Raw genomic sequence first — 17,926 nt, forward strand, 5'->3', positions numbered from 1 at the left:
ATTGCTAGTGTAAAACACTGCTAAGCCCATTCAAAACTGCTGATAATTACTAGGAAACATGATTTAGGTGTTTGGGGTTAAACAGAAAGAGCCCTGACCTGAAATCAGATGCCTTAACTTCAGGCATAAGTGAGGTCTGTGAGTACATCAAGCTACCTGAGAATCCAATTCTATTTGCAGGCCTATCAACTGGAAAAGGTAAAGATACTTCACAGTTTTTGAACACAAGCTGTACATATTAAACCAGTTTTATCTAAAGTATTTTTCCAGCAAAGGTTCAAGGCTTGAAATTGAACAGACAAGATACTCACAAGGGACCAAACCCCAGCACACAGGCCTTGCACTAACAGTTCTCTCTCTTGCCAACAGTCATTTACCTGAGATCAACAAATCCTGATTTTTTTGCTCTCCAGTGCAATCAATCCTATTAGTACACTCCACCAGACTTCCAGTGGTGAGGGGTGGAGGGAATTACACTGTGAACAGCTTTAAGAACAACTCAAAGTTATATTTGGACTATAAGCTAACTGCATGACACGGGAGACCAAAAAAAGCAAGAGTAAGCAGAGAAATATTCAAGGAACCACATAATACCAATATGATCACAGACAGTTCTAATTCCTGTATTTCTACCAAAAATATGTACAGATTTCACATCTTGCTTACTAAGAAACCATGCAAGAGAACAAGAACCAGGGTTGTTTTTTTCCCCAACAAGCAAGAAATGCTAGTTCAATCTAGCTAAGTGCCAAAAAGAGACCATTAAGGATAACAAATACTTTTTGAGGTTTCACAGAAAGCCTGCTTCAGACTAGGCACACCACTATTTTGTACTTGAGATCCTCTTGAGATGAACCTAAAGGTTTTCTTGTTTTACGTTAAGCTAAAAATTCTGTAAGGTTAAAGGTAGGCTGAGCACAGCTAAGCTGAAGTACACACAAGTTGAACTTCTAGCTGTTTCTTGCAAAAGGAATGCTATTTAGCCATTACCAGAACAAAGATATCATGAACAAGTACATCAGGAATAAGTTGGTTTTGAAGCCCTCTAAACCTTCTGACACAATATCAAACTAAGGCAAAACCATCCCACAGAAGTAGCAAGGAAAGCACAAATGGCCTAAACTCGCAAGGATGAAGCTTTTCCTTTTTTAGTTAGCAGCTTCCAATAGCATGCAGATGCCCTACATTCTCATAGTGTACACCTTCCCAAAATTATTCTCTTTGAATCCTAGACCTTGACAGTGGGCTAATTTCATGGTGCTTTGGTGAAACAAGAATCTGGCCACTTCCAGAGGGGCCGAATGCTCCCCAAAACAGCTTTGCTACTTACACTTGGAAGCAGACTCTTCTAGCAGAAAGACATTGGCATGTAAGCCTGATTCACCCAGCACAGCCACCAGTGACAGCAAAGCTCCCCATAAACTACATTCACATATAAGAATGTCAATATAAACATTCATGTTTCATAAACATGAAATGAGCCATTAAGTTACACCTCACATTTTGTTAGCTTTGAAGTATTTCCTGTTCACCTAAAGCATTAATGTATCAGCTACTATGAAAGAAAATAAGTCTTTGCTCCATTGTTTATGGACAAAACAAAGTAGCTACTCTTATCTGATACCATGTGCATAGGTGATTAAGGGCCAAATATCTGAGCACCAGAAAACAGAAACATCTGTGGCACCTCTTTGCAACTTATGCTTAAATAGCTCTTAGAGCTAATAGAACAAATCACACTTTAACATTTAAAATAAAGCTGCTGAAGTAACCCCATACTTCATGCAGAATACTTATTAAGACTCACATATTAGCACAGCAAAATAAGGTCCCATGCTGGAACCAGCAAAATTCCCTCACTGTCAGTCACTTAAATGCCCTTAAGCTATCTGACCCGATATTATCCTTCAATTAGTACATTCACTAGGAAGATTTACACATTTCCCCACCCCCAGGAGCCTGCTCTAAGGGAGCAGAAGCTGAGATAGCACAGGAAACAGGTTTGTGCTTGGAGAGCCACACCCCGGTAGTGCTGTTTCCCCAAACTGAACAGGGTTTAACACATTCAACAGCACACTGCTGTGAGCTGTCAGCAGAACGAGCACACCCTGCCTGGGCCACTGACATTTTAACCATTACTTACTTTGAACCATCAGTGGTAATTTAATACTTGGCTGAGAAGCTAGTTTGCTATAAAATTGAGCTTTGTTAAGGCTCATTGGTGTGAAAACAACACACAAAGGCATTTTTCCCCATATGCTACCAAGCCAGGGTGGTTTTGTTTTTCCAGTTCACAACAGCTGGCTCAAAGGGAGGTTTCTACCATTTCAGGTGGTGGGAGGTACTGATCTCAATGCTCTCTGCCTGCAGCTCCAACAAGCTACAAGAAGAGATCTACAGACTGCTATAATCTCTACCAGACAAGTATGTGCCAGGCACTGCATGTTTACCTTCTTCCTCCTCATTCATTTGAAGTCTCACTTTAAGTAAAACCACTTTACTGAGGTATTCATAGCTAAGTACTGACCAACACAAATGTTACACAGAGGAATAAAAATGCTATAACAAAGCAAAGCCAGTGCTATGCAGTCCCATCATAATTTAGACTCATTTGCTTCATTTCTTGAGAGTTACCCTGCCAAAGCACCATTAAGCCATTTATCTATCTAGTTTACTACCACTGCTTATTCTAAGAAAAGCCTCAAGATTCACCAGCATTAAGCTATTAGATTTTGTATTTCTAAACCATCTAATAAGGTTTGAGGGCTGGCATAAGCCTTGGCATGTTTATAATTTGGGTTGCAAATGGACAAAAATGTCAATAAGGTATCTGACTTGGACTGTTGAGCATATACAAGCTTAGCTCTGTCAGTCCAGACAGGTGAGGTGCAGTGTGTTGAGAGATATGCAAGAGAAAGACAATGCACACCAGTGATTCAATCACAAGGTCTAGTGGCAGTACTCATCCCCAAGTATACTACCCTACTATTCCAAATATTCAGTTACTAAACATCTATCAACCTTTCAACCCTCAGGAGGTGTTTTAAGAAGGTTTACTGGATTTCATCAACAGATTTATCAAAAATACTAACCTAAGGCAGTAATTTGTACTCAAATTCTGTTTAAAGCAATTAATTGAATTTATTCATCACAGCTTTTATAATACACCCACTGCAGCATACAAGTATTTGCAACTCTCTAAATTCTGCTTGAATCATAAAGTAACAGAAGTTTATTCTAGTAGGTGGCCTCTAAATAGTTTTTTGTCTTTCCATCATCATTTAATATGCTCTCATACAAACAGCTAGTAACACTATAAGAAATGCTTCCAGATGCTATTTTGCACATTGCAAGAACATTTAACTATCACATTTCAACAGGCAAATTTATACTCACCAAATTTAAAAAACATGCCCAAAAAAGTACCCATATTTAACTGATTTCTTTCATAACAGCTACAGGAAAGAGATGGAAAACTAGCAACCCTTCCTCTTCTCTATTTGGGGAATTACCATGGTTCCACCAGTCTAAGCACTGCTAAAGCTTGCCACTGCCAGAGCACATTAAAGAGCTTCCTGCTGCCAAGGACAGTATTGTCAAGTGTGATAACTCCTGCACACACAGAAGCTCTTGCATGGAAGGGATACTCTTCCACCCCCAGAGCAGCTGCAGCCAAAGAAACCAGCAAAATCTTTCTGAAGGCACATGCCACCACTGTCCCCCTCCTCCCATGGTGTTCAGCAGTCTACAAGAGACACACTTCATGGACAGTGGTACCAGGCACCTATCTGCAGCATCTTCTCAGGTATTTTAAAATTGCCCATGTACCTTCAAATCTCACTTTCTGCCACACTGTGATTCCAAATAAATTTTACTATCAGCACTAATTGTCAGGTATCTTCCAGGTCTGCAAATAAGTCCTCCTAGCAGTGTGCTATAACAACTTCCTGAGATGAAAATGTGTAACTGCATATGGCAGGACAAACAGGAAAGGCTGATGCTGTCACGCTCAGTAACGGATGTATTGCTTGTGCTAATGCCCCAGTGCATTGAGCAGCATGAGAGGTAGAAAAGACAGTTCTGTTTGTCATAAGCTGAGACAGGAATAGAGTACTAGGAAATTCATGTCAGAATAATAAGTGGAGTCAGCACAACAGAGTATCGACCTCTACAAAACCCTGACCCTGAGCTAAAGCTTCTTTCCTCCCTGCATTTCCTGCGTGCAAGGAAGCTGTTATACCCTGCTGGGCCGGAGGCTCCGAGCTTCAGATATTCCCTGCTTCCCAGGTTCCAAGCCACCAAGTGGACTATTTCTGGAGAATATAACATAGGGAAAACTTATACTTTATTGCAAATTTGACTGGCAACAGAAGCAAGCTCAATTAAAAAGAAATTCCAGACCAACCTTTATAGCCTCTGCACTGAAAAGCACCAGTTTACCCAGCAGTTACTCCATGTAAAAATACCAGCCCAATATCATGCATCAGTTCCAACAGGTCTGACCTGGGAAGCCCATCAAATCCAGCTGGATCTGCATGAACTAAGATCTCATAAAGCATCTCAATAATCTAAAAATCTGCCCAGTTTTAGCTTTTAGCAAGATTAGCAGCAATATGGTAAGTTTAACAAGAAGTTAAACTCTGTTCCTCGGAGTGAGCAGGTGGATTCTGGAGTACGAGCACCCTGCAGTGCTGCGCTTCCCTTCCCACCACTGCTCAGTGAGGACAGCAGAGCTCTGCATTGCCCTGGAGAGGAACCAGAGGTGATGCCCCACACCTCCAGCACCAGCCATACTCACAGACATCTGGCTCCTTCCCGAGTGCCAGCACCCTGCCGAAACAGCCCCGGGCCCTCTGTGTCAGGGTGAGGCTGGGATCGGGTCATGTGAAAGCGCTTGCAATTTCTCAAAGGATTACACTTAATTAACCAAGCCCCCTTCCACCAGTCTTAAAGGGCCTTTTCATACCTCTAAGCCCATCAGGGAACGGAACAGCAGCAGGGACACCCTAGGCACCGCACTGCAGACACCAGAGAGAGGTTAACCCTCCCAGCAGCTCCTGGGAGCTTCCCAGCTCTCTCCACCAGCCCAATCCTGCTCTGCTGGGGACACAGCACTTCCCATTTGACTGGAGCACAGGCCACGCAGTAAATCAAGGCATCCCATCCCACCCCACATTTGAATAAAGCTACCTCCCGAGGAGAAACTTGCCATGGTGCTTCTGGTACCAGTCAGCCAGAAGCAGGACTTACATCCTATAGAGTATGTTGCTTTCTTTTGGTACCTAAGTACAGCCTGTAGCAGGAATGCATCTTTTAAAGCATCTCTAATGACTTTAGCATGGAGCCTGAAGACAGAGAGCCAGTGAAGGGGTAGTTGCTACTACCCAGCTTCACAAACCTCTCTTGTGAGCAACAGCAAGCCTGGTCAGGGAAGAATTCAGGCTAAATCTAACAAAATTTGTGCTCACATGGTCTTATGCCTTCCTTGTGAAGGAGCAGAGCAGCAAGCCAGCTTGGATACCAAAGCTGCTGTGGAGCCACACCTGAGCACAGTCACACCAGAGCTGTACCCCCACCACCAGCAACTGCTCTTCATCCACAGCAAGACAAGATTGCTCGTGTGGGCAATGCACCACAGCACCCACACAGCCTCAGGAGCCACACTGCTGAGGACAGGAAGAGGAAGCAGGCCAGAGCACCAGCCTGCAAGACCAAGAAAGTTCACAGCTTTCAGAAGTCTGTCTGCAAAGCCTGGATGGAGAAAGGCTGGAGGCACCAGCACCTAAGAAAGGGTGGAAGCAGCAGTGTCTGGGCAGACCTGCTCTGTGTCATCTGTGGCATTTAATACCTCACTGCAACAGAGACACCGAGGGATGCTGCCAGTGCTTGCCCATAGCTTCCAGCAAAACTCACCTTCATAGCACCAATTTACAAACACTGGGTAGGAGGGAAAACATATCACATCAGCCATAAAAAAGATAATCTTTCCTATGCAGAGCTTGGAAGAGCAGAGGATTTCTGCTTTACCTGACAAAAGGGTTCAAAATAAGCCAATTCTGTGCCCATTCCAACTGCATTTCCATAGGAGTTTTCTAACAAGGTTTATAAAACCTTGCTTCATTTCAACCATCCAGTGGCAGAAAACTTAACCTTATCCTTGAGAAAAGACAAGAAACTGATTGAGGTGATTAATGAGATCAGCTCAGTTGATTAGAGCATGGTGCTAATAACATCCTCAGCTGCAGTTTCAATCCCCATACACATCATTCACTTGATATCTGGACTTGATGATCTTTGTGGGTCCCTTTAAACTCTGAATATTCTCTCTCTCTCTCTGTGTCTGTAACTAAAAATCTGCTACAATATATAATGCTAAAGCAGTCAGTTTTAAAAAAGGAAACCAAGTGATTTCTTCTAATACAAACCCTCTCATTCTTTAGTGTTAGAGCCCTGGTGTATTTGTTTGATTGTTAATCTCAAAATATTCCTGTGTTAATTTGTACTGTTTATCTCACAGTGATGAGAAGAAAAATAAAATTCTTCCATACAGCAAAGGGTAATCAGGAATGCTCTCATTAAAAAAAAAAATTAAAAAATCCATTTCCTTGAAGACAGTTGCTGCCATTGAAAAGGCAATCTCTACAGAGCACAGCAACACAGCAATATTTTGCTGTATTGTTTATCTGGTTCTCAAGATCAAGTGTGAGAAGCCACAGGTACCTTCCTGTTAAAGTCTTCCTTTGCACGTGACTGATACCTGGTACTCAGAGAGGCCTGAGCAGAGAATCACTAAGTGGAGTTAGAGGGGATCATCCTTGCAGGACATGTTTGTCAGCCCAGAGATCAGTTATTCATATCAAGCCAGGGGGTCTACTTCAGACACCCTTATATTAATTACAGATTCCTTTTTTCCCTCAAATGATGGAGAATCAGATTTATTACCCTCAAGGACAGTTTCTCTAAAAAATGAGGTCTCCTTCAAAAAACGTTCACAGCATTCACAAAAAAACTTCAAAAAAGCCTACTCCTCATGCAAAGGGTCTGTTGTTTGCAGTTGCCTTACTTTAGATGCCTTCACCCACCCACCCTGCCCCAGCTTTGCAGCTGGCTCACAATCAATGTTCCATTGCTCTGGAGGCACCTTGCTTCATTAGCACCAGCAAGCACACACTCAAAACACTGCACAGCCAGGGCTGTGCCAATGCTGGCTCCATAGGGCAGGAGAACTCCACATTTTAGAACTCCAGAGGTATCATTTACCAAATTTAATCAGTGATTTTACCTGATTCCTTTTCAGGAATGAAGGTTCTACTTTACAAAGGCTACTACAAAGCTATCAATTCAAAACTACTATTAAAATTCCCCTACTGCCCACAGAATCTGGCTTCCAAAATCATTAATGATGTTTCCAGGTTAAAGCTACTTAAATGCAATCCTTTACTTTTCAGCCAGTCACATCCCACCAACAATGTTTGAACACCATGGCTACTAGCAGCTTGCCATCCTCTCCAGAGGGCAAAAAGTTTCACTTAGAGGAAAGGAGTTGCAAGATGAGAGTACTAAGCCAGTAGAAGCAGCCATGGGTGGATCCCCACATTTACAGTCAAGACCAGATACTTGTATGCCTCTTAGTACACTACTTACTCCCAACCTTGTGCAATAGATCAATTCCTCTATTTTTGCCATTTCCTTTTCCATAAATAGATTATTCATGCACCTCCCTTTGCTTTCCTGTAGCTGTTCCAAGTAATTAACATTGCCATTTTCTGTTTCTTTAGAGTCAGTTTGAAGAAGCCCTTGGAATAGCTATTTTTATACCTGTTGTTTGACCTGCTTAGAGAGAACATCCTTTACTAGTCAAAACCCAGAAGGAAATTAAAATACCACGGGGAAAATCCCCAACCCCTTTTCCAAACATCTGGATCAGGAGGTAAAACTTAAAGCAAAATCTAGTAACATGCAGTTGCCATCATTCAGCTTTTACAATCTGTACATCTTTGGGGAGGTTGCTTGTTTTGTAAACACTTCTTTTTTTGTGCCTGCTAGAAGAACTTTTCTCTGGAGAAATATACACACCTATTATGGGCTCTGCACACTTATAGTAGGGTTGGCAGTTGTATTTCACATGCCAGAGCTTAACCATATCCCTTGCTAAAGCTCCTCAACCTAAGGGCAGTTAGCAGGCAGTGGGCATGTTTGAATGCCAGCAGTGGTATGGGTGACATTCCTCACACCATTTGTGCTCCTCCCAGGCAATCCCACTCACAGGTTACAAACAAGTGTTTTGTGCCACCTCCCTTATGTTGAACACTGCACAAAGGTGTTACAATCCTGGCTGTGACTGCAGTCACTTGGCCAGCAAAACAGTCACTGCACTCCCTACCACCATCAGAGACACTTCAGATTTTCTGAGAAGGCTCTTAGAAGGCAACTTTCTTCCCCACCCCAACCTCCCCTTAGTCCAGTTCTTCCCCTTCCATCCTCAAGCCAAGGACAGGGAATTCCCCAGAACCTTTTAACAGTTGCAAAGACAGTTGGAGGGGCTGATCAGTCAAGACTGGGAGCCAAGATATGTTCCCAAAAAGCCAGTGAGTTTTCCAAACATAGCACCCAGTGAATGTCTGCCAAAATCACAAGCACCTACTTTGCTGGAAGGAGCTCAAAACAAGATCAAGACAGGATGCTAACAAGACAAGTGTTACCTGCATTGAGGCATCACATGTACAGTAAGTACTTGAGGTTCATGAGCTAATAGACTCAATACTCAGTCCCTATGTAAAGGTCCCTAAATTCACCTGCAGTTAAGAATCATTTCAGAGGTAACTTGGAATCGAGGGCAAATAAAATGGCTCCACTCCAACACTCTGCTAAACACTAAAGACACTTTCCACAGGGAAGAAAGCATGAGGATAATTGCTGTGGCCAAGCTCTTCCTTCTAAAAGCCTCACATTTAGATAAAAAGTCACAGCAAGCTTATCTGTTTCACGTGCTTCTCTCTGTCCTTCAACTAAGAGATTCCTAGCAGTTTAGCTCTATTACAGAGAGGGGAGCTGAACACAGGGCTGCCTGTTCTAGACACCCAGAGCATGGCCTGGGTGTGGCACATCAAGTTCTTGGCCAGCTCACAGCCCTCACTGAACCTCTGAACAATGGCCAGACTTCTAGGAGCTAGAACACAGTCTTACTGTGGGATCTGACTGCCCAGACTATGAGCCATCCCTCCAAATTTAACTACATGCACAGTCAAGTATGAGCTAAAGCTGTTTCATCATCCTGTGATTTTCAGCTTTATCATTTCCAGCACGCTAGACAAATCCTGCAACTTCCTTTCAGTACAGGGTCTCATTTAGGCTGGCTGCATTTTCATATCTATTTAGGTCATAGTTCCCTAAAACACAGGATTTCCCCTAAATGGCTCAGTTCTACACTTCTTCTTAATATTCAGTTTCCCCACCCATATTTGCTTCCCTACCACTGACCTATTTTAGATTTTAAATAGTTCTGTTTGAACTGTCCACAGTTTATAAAAGACCAGATTGTGAATTGCTGAAATATTCTTTGTCATTTTAAGTTCCATCTAGTTCTAGCATTTGAGCTCTCCTAATAGAGGAGAGTAGCTACACCACCATGACACAGAACCTCGTGTCCCAAAAGGTTCCTGAAGGGGCACAGGAGCTGAGGAGAGCAGTGCCAGCACATGCAATGTCTGTATCCACCACCATGGGAAGCCATCCTGAACAACCTGAACCCTCCCAGTCACCTCTCTGGCTTCATTCTTGTACTCCACAATTACACCACAAGCAGGAATTAAAAAGGATGGATCAGGGTGGGAATAACTCTTCTGTTATTTTCTCTAGCAGAATAATTTTTTTGGTCCTGTTCACTACATTTACACAGGGGCACTGCTACAGGCCATAGAAGAGAAAGGGCAAAATGGCTTTTTTGGGTACAACTGGACAAGATGGACCAAGCTGTTGAACCACTTATTTCTCACTCCCAGGCATACCTGCTTTATCCTTTGCAGCAACTCTGACACCTCTGATACACAAACCCTTGGTGAGATTTACCATCAAGCCACATATATACATGCCATTAACCCCATTTTTTGTTGAACTTCAGAACAGAACTGATGCAAAACTTTACAGTGGCAGCAATCTGTCAAAGCTCTCAGGCAATCAACCAAGTTAATTTAGTTCATTCAAGGCTGCAATTAAATCCACTCTTTCGGGTTCACATTCATACACTTCTTGAAATACACTGTTTGAAATGGGGCTATTTTAGAAAGAAAGCCTGATAAACTTCAACTAACACTTGAGACCTAGGTGCATTGATGAAGACATTGCTGAATGCCCAGGAATGTCAGTGGTCAAGTAAGACTTACTAACATAAACAAACTTTTTGTATCAACTAGGCAAGAGTAATTTCCTTACACAAATTGCAGTTTCAGTATCTAGATCCCTGATTCTCCTCTACAGAGGTGTTATGGATCATCTTTATGCAGCCAAACGTGCAGATAAGCCAAACTCTTAGTGGTTTTCCTAAAGCTGCAGGTCAAAACTGAGAAACTCAACTGGTTAGTAGGAAGATAAATAGCCAGATGCAGAGTACATCTCCTGAACAGGTCAACATACATGCAGAGATAGCCTAAAAAAGCAAACAGTAAAACTCATTAGACTAAGGAGAGGCAGGGAGCCTGAAAACCAGCCTTCTGCAGAGAATATTCAGAAGTCAGCTTGAGGTTTTATCTCTTACCCAGACCTGCTGTGTAGGGTTGCTTTATGTTTTCAGGTTTTTCCATATGCTAAGGTACAGCAGCATAGGGTTGGCAGACATGAATTCAACTTTGATCCAAGTCAGGGGCTCCTCCTTCAATGCTCCTGTGTGCAGATATCTTACCCCTAACTGCACTTCTTACCCCTAACAGCACTTCTCCAGAACACTGGGAGCAGTAAGAGAAGCTAACTACTCCCACTCAGGATTGTTGTAGAAATGGATAGATCCACATTAATGAATTTAACAACCCCTCTTTCTCTAAGGGAATAGCAGACCAGAAAAATCACTTGATTTATAAGACTATCTGAATCCTCTCAAATCACAATTATTTTTAAATCCTTCCCAAGTGCCAAATCAAAGCTGTCATTAGAATACAGTAAAAACATTTAATTAGGGAAAGTCCTCTATGCCCAACTTTTCTGAGTCCAGAGCATTTGCACAAAGCTATTTGTAATAAGAGAAGGAAAAACTTGACAGAGCAATGCAGCACATAGTCCAAGATGTTCTAGAGAGAAAAAAAGAGACACTCACCAAGCATTTTTTTCCAATATTAAAGACATAGAAAACTTAGCCATGGGAGAAGTGGCTGGTCACCTCTGACTAAGGTACATTTGATGCTTAGGGGCAGAAGAGACTGCACAGAGGTGAATCAAGTACAGAGCAAGCAACAAAGCCTATGTATTAAATCTGTCAGAACTTGAAGCAGCAAAGGAGCAGGACAGCCTTCTGTCAGATTTTCACTTGATTTTTTAGAATTTGTCAGAACAAACACAAAGCATTGTATTTCCTGTGCATGATGCTGAAGCAAGTACTGTTCAGACTGGTCTGATCTTTCAGTGAGTTGGAAGTTATTTAGTCCTTCTATTTATTCTTTTGGTAGATTCAAGACAGCACTGCTATACTGATATATTCTTACAGCTGAAAATGCTGACATGGACCCCCTTTCAAAATCAGATCTCTACCTTAAACTGCTGGATTTGCAAAAAGGTATTCCAACTGAGCATAATACATTGCATTGCCTCTTGCAGTCACCCTTCAATTTGACATGGTAGTAACAAACCACAGAGCAAGATAAAGGGAAAAAAAGCCCTAAGTTGGGTTTTTCTGAGATTTGCACTTCTGCATGTATGGCTGCCAACACAGAGTACACAGGTGTACAGTGCAGAAGACATTGGTGTCTATAGATTTCACAAAGCCCAAGACACATGCAGCAGCAAGCCATTACAAGCAGAGTAAGAAAATTAATTTTCAGGAACTTTCTGCTTCCCACATTGTCATGGCTGGGTCAGAATACTATCAATTTCAGGTGCAGTTTACTGTTTTAAGCAAAACAAAAAATATTAAGTCAATACTTGGGTTTTTTCAATACCAACTTCAGCTAAGAGGCTTTCCTCAACAGTTTCTGAAGTGTAAGCATAGCAACAAAGAAAGTATGTCTCCTCAGTATTACAGCAAAGAATAACTTACAGTCCAGCTTCTGTAACAAAATCAGCACAATGGAGCTGCAGGCTGAAGGACTAAGACATCACTTAACAAAATGTTTTCTTGGCTTAGTGATAAAGCATTTTATGGTGTTGAATAAAAAACCTCTTCAAGCCTTCCACAGTCCCAACCGTGGTCTTGGAGCTTCTTGACATTTTTAGTAATTCTAGTCTTTTTGACTCCATTGTTCAAATTACCAGTATTTTGAGGCAGCTCACAAAATGAGCAGTCATGTCTAACAGTTCCTACAGCAGCTTCTGGTTGTCTAGGGGACTGTGAAGAGTGAAGTGATAGAACATAATAATTTTACTGCTCTCTGCTTCCAGTATTTCACCAATGCAAACAAATTCACATGTCGAGGGTGCCTTAGTGAAAATTACAGATACTGCAACAAAAATCCAGTTGCTCAAGCAGCACATTTTCAGTAACAGAAGAAGCCAATTTTCTCAACTTCAGGCAAGCTCAGATCCTGATTTTTCACTGTAGGAGGATAATTGTAGCCACAGAACACAGAATATGGACAGACATTGGATTCAATATGTCTCAGCTAAAGCTTTCATTGTCTATCCAAAAAAAAAACAAATTAAGTTAATCATTCACTTTTTCAAAAGCAGTTTTACATTTTCTTAATATTGAGGTACACATAGGAACAAATGAAATAAACAGATGTTGGCAAAAGAGTTATTGAGGCTTAAGCTTTCAATCTCATCTCACAGACCACAGACATTTATTAACATTTGGATGTAACATACAATAGTAACAAACAATACACTAGAGAAGCAACCCCTTCTTATGACTGCTGTGCAGTGTCTCCATTAATGACTCCTGTCAAAACTTAGAGGAACATATGAATACAATGAGTAATATAATCTAGTGACATCCCTAAAGGATAACTCTGCTGATTTTAAAAGCAAAACACATATAAACCATACACCAAACCAAACATGTCACAATATTGCATGTTTTTATTGCTTAGACACTGAGTATTCTATTGTCTCTGCTGTGCTATAAGCAAGTTTCTTTCAATCCTTCCAGCTTTCCAGGCAATTTTGCTTTCTTGAAGAACTGTCTTAGCAGCAATTAAATTTACCAAGTTACTGGGTGCTACTGAAAGGCATTTAAAGGACATTAAAGCATTTAAAAGACAATGCAATCATCAGGCACAGCCAGCATGGGCTCATGAAGAGAAAGTTGTAAATAATTTGGAATCCTTCTACAATAAGGTCACCCACTCAATGGATGAAGGAGAGGTCATGGATTTAGTTTTTCAGTATTTTAGTAAAGCTTTTGATACTGCTTTTCACAGCATCCTTCTGGCCAAGTGGTTCAGTTGCAAGATAAGGAAGTTCAAAGTGTGCTGGATGAAGAACCAGTGGCAGCAGGGCTCAGAGGGCTGCAGGGAATGGGTCTGTGTCTGGCTGGAAATCAGTCTCCAGTGACATTCCCCAGGTCTCCATAACAGGACCAGTGTGGCTCTGTATTTTTGTCAAGGATTTGGATTGCAGGAGCTGGATGCACCACGAGCAAAGGTGCTGACAACACAGCACTGGGTGTGCTGTTGACTCTCTCAAGGGACACGAGGTCTTGCAAAGGCATCTAGGTAAATCAGAGCATGATTGATCAGTGGCATAAAATTTCAAAAGAACAGATGGCAGATTCTGCACATGGAAAAGAGCAATACCAGGCACAAGCCCAAACTGGGAGAGGAGAGCAGCCCTGCAGAAAGGGATCTGATCAGCAGCAGGCTCAAGAGGAGCCAGCACTGTGCCCTTGTATTCAAGAGGGCAAAACACACCCTGGGGGGCATCAAACACAGCAAAAACAGCCAATCCAAAGAGGTTATCTTCATTAAAGTGTCTACTTAATGATCTGTAAGCAAGCCCTTACTTTTAATACGTATGTACAAATCCCTCCTTCTCTATCACTTCTAACTAATAGGACTCATAGGATTCTTTCCATGTAAAAAGATGTATTGGAGCACCAAGTATTGTGTGGGTTTTATAATACAACTTTTTTTACTGGGAAACCTGATATTGCTTGAATTTGTCAGCAGTGGAACTGCCTTATTTCTTACAGTGGCTTTCAGAATCATTTGCTGACATTATGCAAGTCCTGTAGACTACAATAATCAGGAAGATATCAAGTTCTGGATTTTAACAGATAAAAAAAATTATACACAACCAAAACCCTCTTGTCCATCCAGAAAATTGCCTGAAAAAACATTAAGCATATAGATGAGCTATTTTTTTTTTTTTTTTTTTTTTTACTCTCTGAATATATTGTTCTGGAAAAGCGAATTAAAAAAATAAAACCTATGCCATATTTATATTCTTAGAGACATCATGAATGAAAAGCCACACCTCTGGGGGATGGAAGATATCAAGCATCCTGACACTTCATCCTAATTTCTCCTAATACTTTCCTAATTTCTCCTAATACTTTCCTAATTTCATCCTAATAATTTCTCTGGCAGTTCAGTTTTTGCACTGTAACAATGCACAATGGAATTCTGGGCTTTTTCCTTGCCACAGCTTTTCAACTGTACTGTACAGTTGAAAGGCTATGGCAAGGAAAAAGCCCAGAATTCCATTAGTTAGCCTAGAATTCTGTGCTTTACTAGCCCATGATATATAAAACCAAATATATTTATTAAATGTTGTGACTAAGTGATTGATCAGATAGTACAGGAAAAACCTGCCAGTGCAAAGTCACTTCACCACAACTTGATTCCTAATCAAGAGAGAAAAAAAATGCTCTGATAAGGGCCTACAAAGGAGACTACTACAAATCAGTGGTATACAGACAGACAAGAATGGCTTGTGGTTGCAGAAAGTCATCAGTTTACAGCTGGATTCAAACTTAAAGGTCTTTTTCAACCAAACTGATTCTATGATTCCACCTCAAGAACATAGGAAGGCATCCAATGGCAGAATAACTGTTCATCAATATGTTGCATGCAAAATTCTCCAATATCAATTTAACAACCCCACTGCCCCCACCAAAACAAGAGACAATGAAAAATAAAACAAACATGTTTTTACAGTATTCACACTCCAGAACAGTAAAATTCTGTCTCCTGAGAAGCCTTCCTCTAGGAAACAAACAAGCTGACAAAGAGAACTAGGAATTTGCAAGAATACAGCTCAGGCTGGACCATGAACACCATGGCACTTAATTCACTGTTTCAGGTATTCTTTCTGAACTCTTCTGTGGTTTCATTTTACTCTACACAAAATCCCAGCTGGCAGAGAAAGGAGTGTCTTTTCCCCCTTCTAGTCCATCACCTCACTCTTGCCTAATTACATGTTTCTCTATACGGAGCTGATCAGATTCAGAGCTTTTTCATTCTTTCCTCCTTTAGTGCACTTCTGTGCCCTTGTCCATAGCTATTCATCAACCAGCAACAGCCAAAGGCAAAGAGGCTTAGCATGGCCAAGTACTCCTATTCCTTAGCCTGGCAATAGGATGAGAACTGGTCAGCATTCTTTCATCCACAGCTTGCATTTTTCAATAGGTTCCTCAAAACAAACACTGAAGCTTCAGAGATGTTAGAACAGCTAGGAAAAAGCATTCTGCAGGAGTCATGCCTTTAAAAACATCTTCAAAGGGTGTTTTTTTCCCCCATTTAAGTTCAACAAGCTGCTACACAAAGGTGAGGAGTTTGACTGCCCCAGTACTGCAGTGGAGGATCACACATTCATAGAAGTGAATATATCCTTTCACAGCTGCACAGGAAGGAAGCAGCACTAGATCACCTACCTATTGATAGCCACAGTGGCTGCAGCCATAATTGTGTCTTGTCAATATAAGGCCCAAACCTCTGCAATTTCAGGTTCTAAACCCCCAAGAAGTTGTAGATGATCCTGTGGTCTTATAATCACCAAGCCTGCCAGTGACTGTCTCTTCCTACCTCCCCACCAAGTATTTGCTCTAAACACTACCTTAAGAGTCAGCATTAGCTACTGGGCTCAGAAGGGTGGGTTTTATGCCCACAACTTCCCAAACACTTGAATGCTCCACCTAGAAACAGCCACAGGAATGTTACAAAGAGATGTGCTTGAAAGAGCAGCCTTCCATCAACCTAGAGACTTCAGCCTAGTTTGGAAGTTTCAGATGGGATAAAAACAAATTTAATTCAGTATTATTGGCTGCACTATGCAAATACCCGCTGTTCCCAAATACCCCTAGGAAAAAGCAAGCAATTAACTAGCTGCTTACTATTGCTCTTAATTTACATCAGTTAATTGCCCTGGATTATTCCTGGGTAGAGAGAGATTTCCTCTTTTCCAATAGTGTGACTACAGCAGCAGACACTCCTCTCTGGAGGTTTCTGGTGGAATCACTTAGCAAACAGACAAAAGGGAAAAAATACACGAGAATAACAAGAGATCCAAGGAGTTGAATTTTGGAGCTCTTTTCAAACAAACCCCATTGTAGTTCTCAGAACAGCGATTAAGCACAGATAACAGCTTTATTGTGCAAATTCAGGGAGGCCCTCTTGCTGCACAGAAAGGGAATAAAAAAAATAATAAATGAAGTCAGCCAAATAAGGTTGCTTGAGCTGCACCGAGCCAGGAAAGAGTCCAGGAGGTGACGCAGCCAGAGGAAGCTTTTAGTCAGTTTCCTTCACAGCCTGGAGCAGAGCCAGAGGCAGCTCTGTGCAGGAAGAGGGGCTTCTCTGTGGAGCAGCCGCTGGGCTGCAGGGATCAGTGGCCAGGCCAGCAGCCCCAGGAGGGAGCTCTCCCCCGGCACACCCAGTGGCACAAGCAGCGCGTTTTTGAATCCTTCAGTTTCAGTTCATCCGTCTTTCAAGCAGCTACTAGGCACTTAGTGAGCTTTCTGAGGAGAATTTCACTTCAGAGTAGACATCATACATAAAACAACTGAAGCAAGTTTCCTCTAGAGGCAGACATGCCATTTCCTTTCAAAATAAAGGAGTCCGTATTAAGACATCTTATGAACCGTCCTCAAGAGAAAAGCAAAAATTGTAATTAAACTTCAGGGGTGACTAATCAAAGTAGAATCACCCCAAGGAAAGGGCTACAATGCCCTGAAGGTTTAAGAAAGATGCTCATTGTAAACGTTATGGTGACAGGGTATTTGCAAGAAGCGAGTGATGGTGAACCCTTGAGAAGAGACACCCTGTTTCCTGTAGTATTCTTCCAGCTGAAGCAGCAGACCTAAAGCTCTCCTTGGCCCCTTTTATTGGCTCCACATCACCAACCTGCTTCTTGCTCAGCTGCCTCGTGCAACAAATCAAGACTACAAAAAATTAAAGGACTCAACTAAGACGTTTCATCTTCTAAAACCTCATGTATGATAAGCACTCTTAGACATAACACTGTCATCTTGAAGTTTTGTAAACTGGATCAAGACTACCAATTCAGATCAGGCGCTTGGAACAGCTCTTGCTCACAACAGTGTAAAACCACTAAAACTGAGAGGTTTTACCCAGTCAGGCTCAGGGCTTGCCAAAAGAAGAACCAGGAAGATTTCACTAGTATGCAAAAACAAAGTGAGTGTTTGTTCATCATCAATGGTGTATTTTAAAAATTCCTGTCTAACTTTAATACAGAAGGCCTAAAAGTACCAAACAGAAGCTTTGCTCACTGGCAGGCTCAATTGCTTCATCTGATATGAAGTAAAACTTAGCTATTCTTGCAGAACCTA

At 41.7% G+C, this 17,926-nt stretch overlaps 1 protein-coding gene across 1 annotated transcript in view; it reads right to left on the reverse strand.

Annotated features, from left to right (window-relative positions):
* Nucleotides 1-17,926, reverse strand: part of MSN (moesin) — a 41,429-nt gene that overhangs the window by 19,670 nt on the left and 3,833 nt on the right. The gene's annotated exons all lie outside the window — the stretch shown is intronic.

This window comes from Parus major, chromosome 4A (assembly GCF_001522545.3).
Source record: "Parus major isolate Abel chromosome 4A, Parus_major1.1, whole genome shotgun sequence".
NCBI lineage: Eukaryota > Metazoa > Chordata > Aves > Passeriformes > Paridae > Parus > Parus major.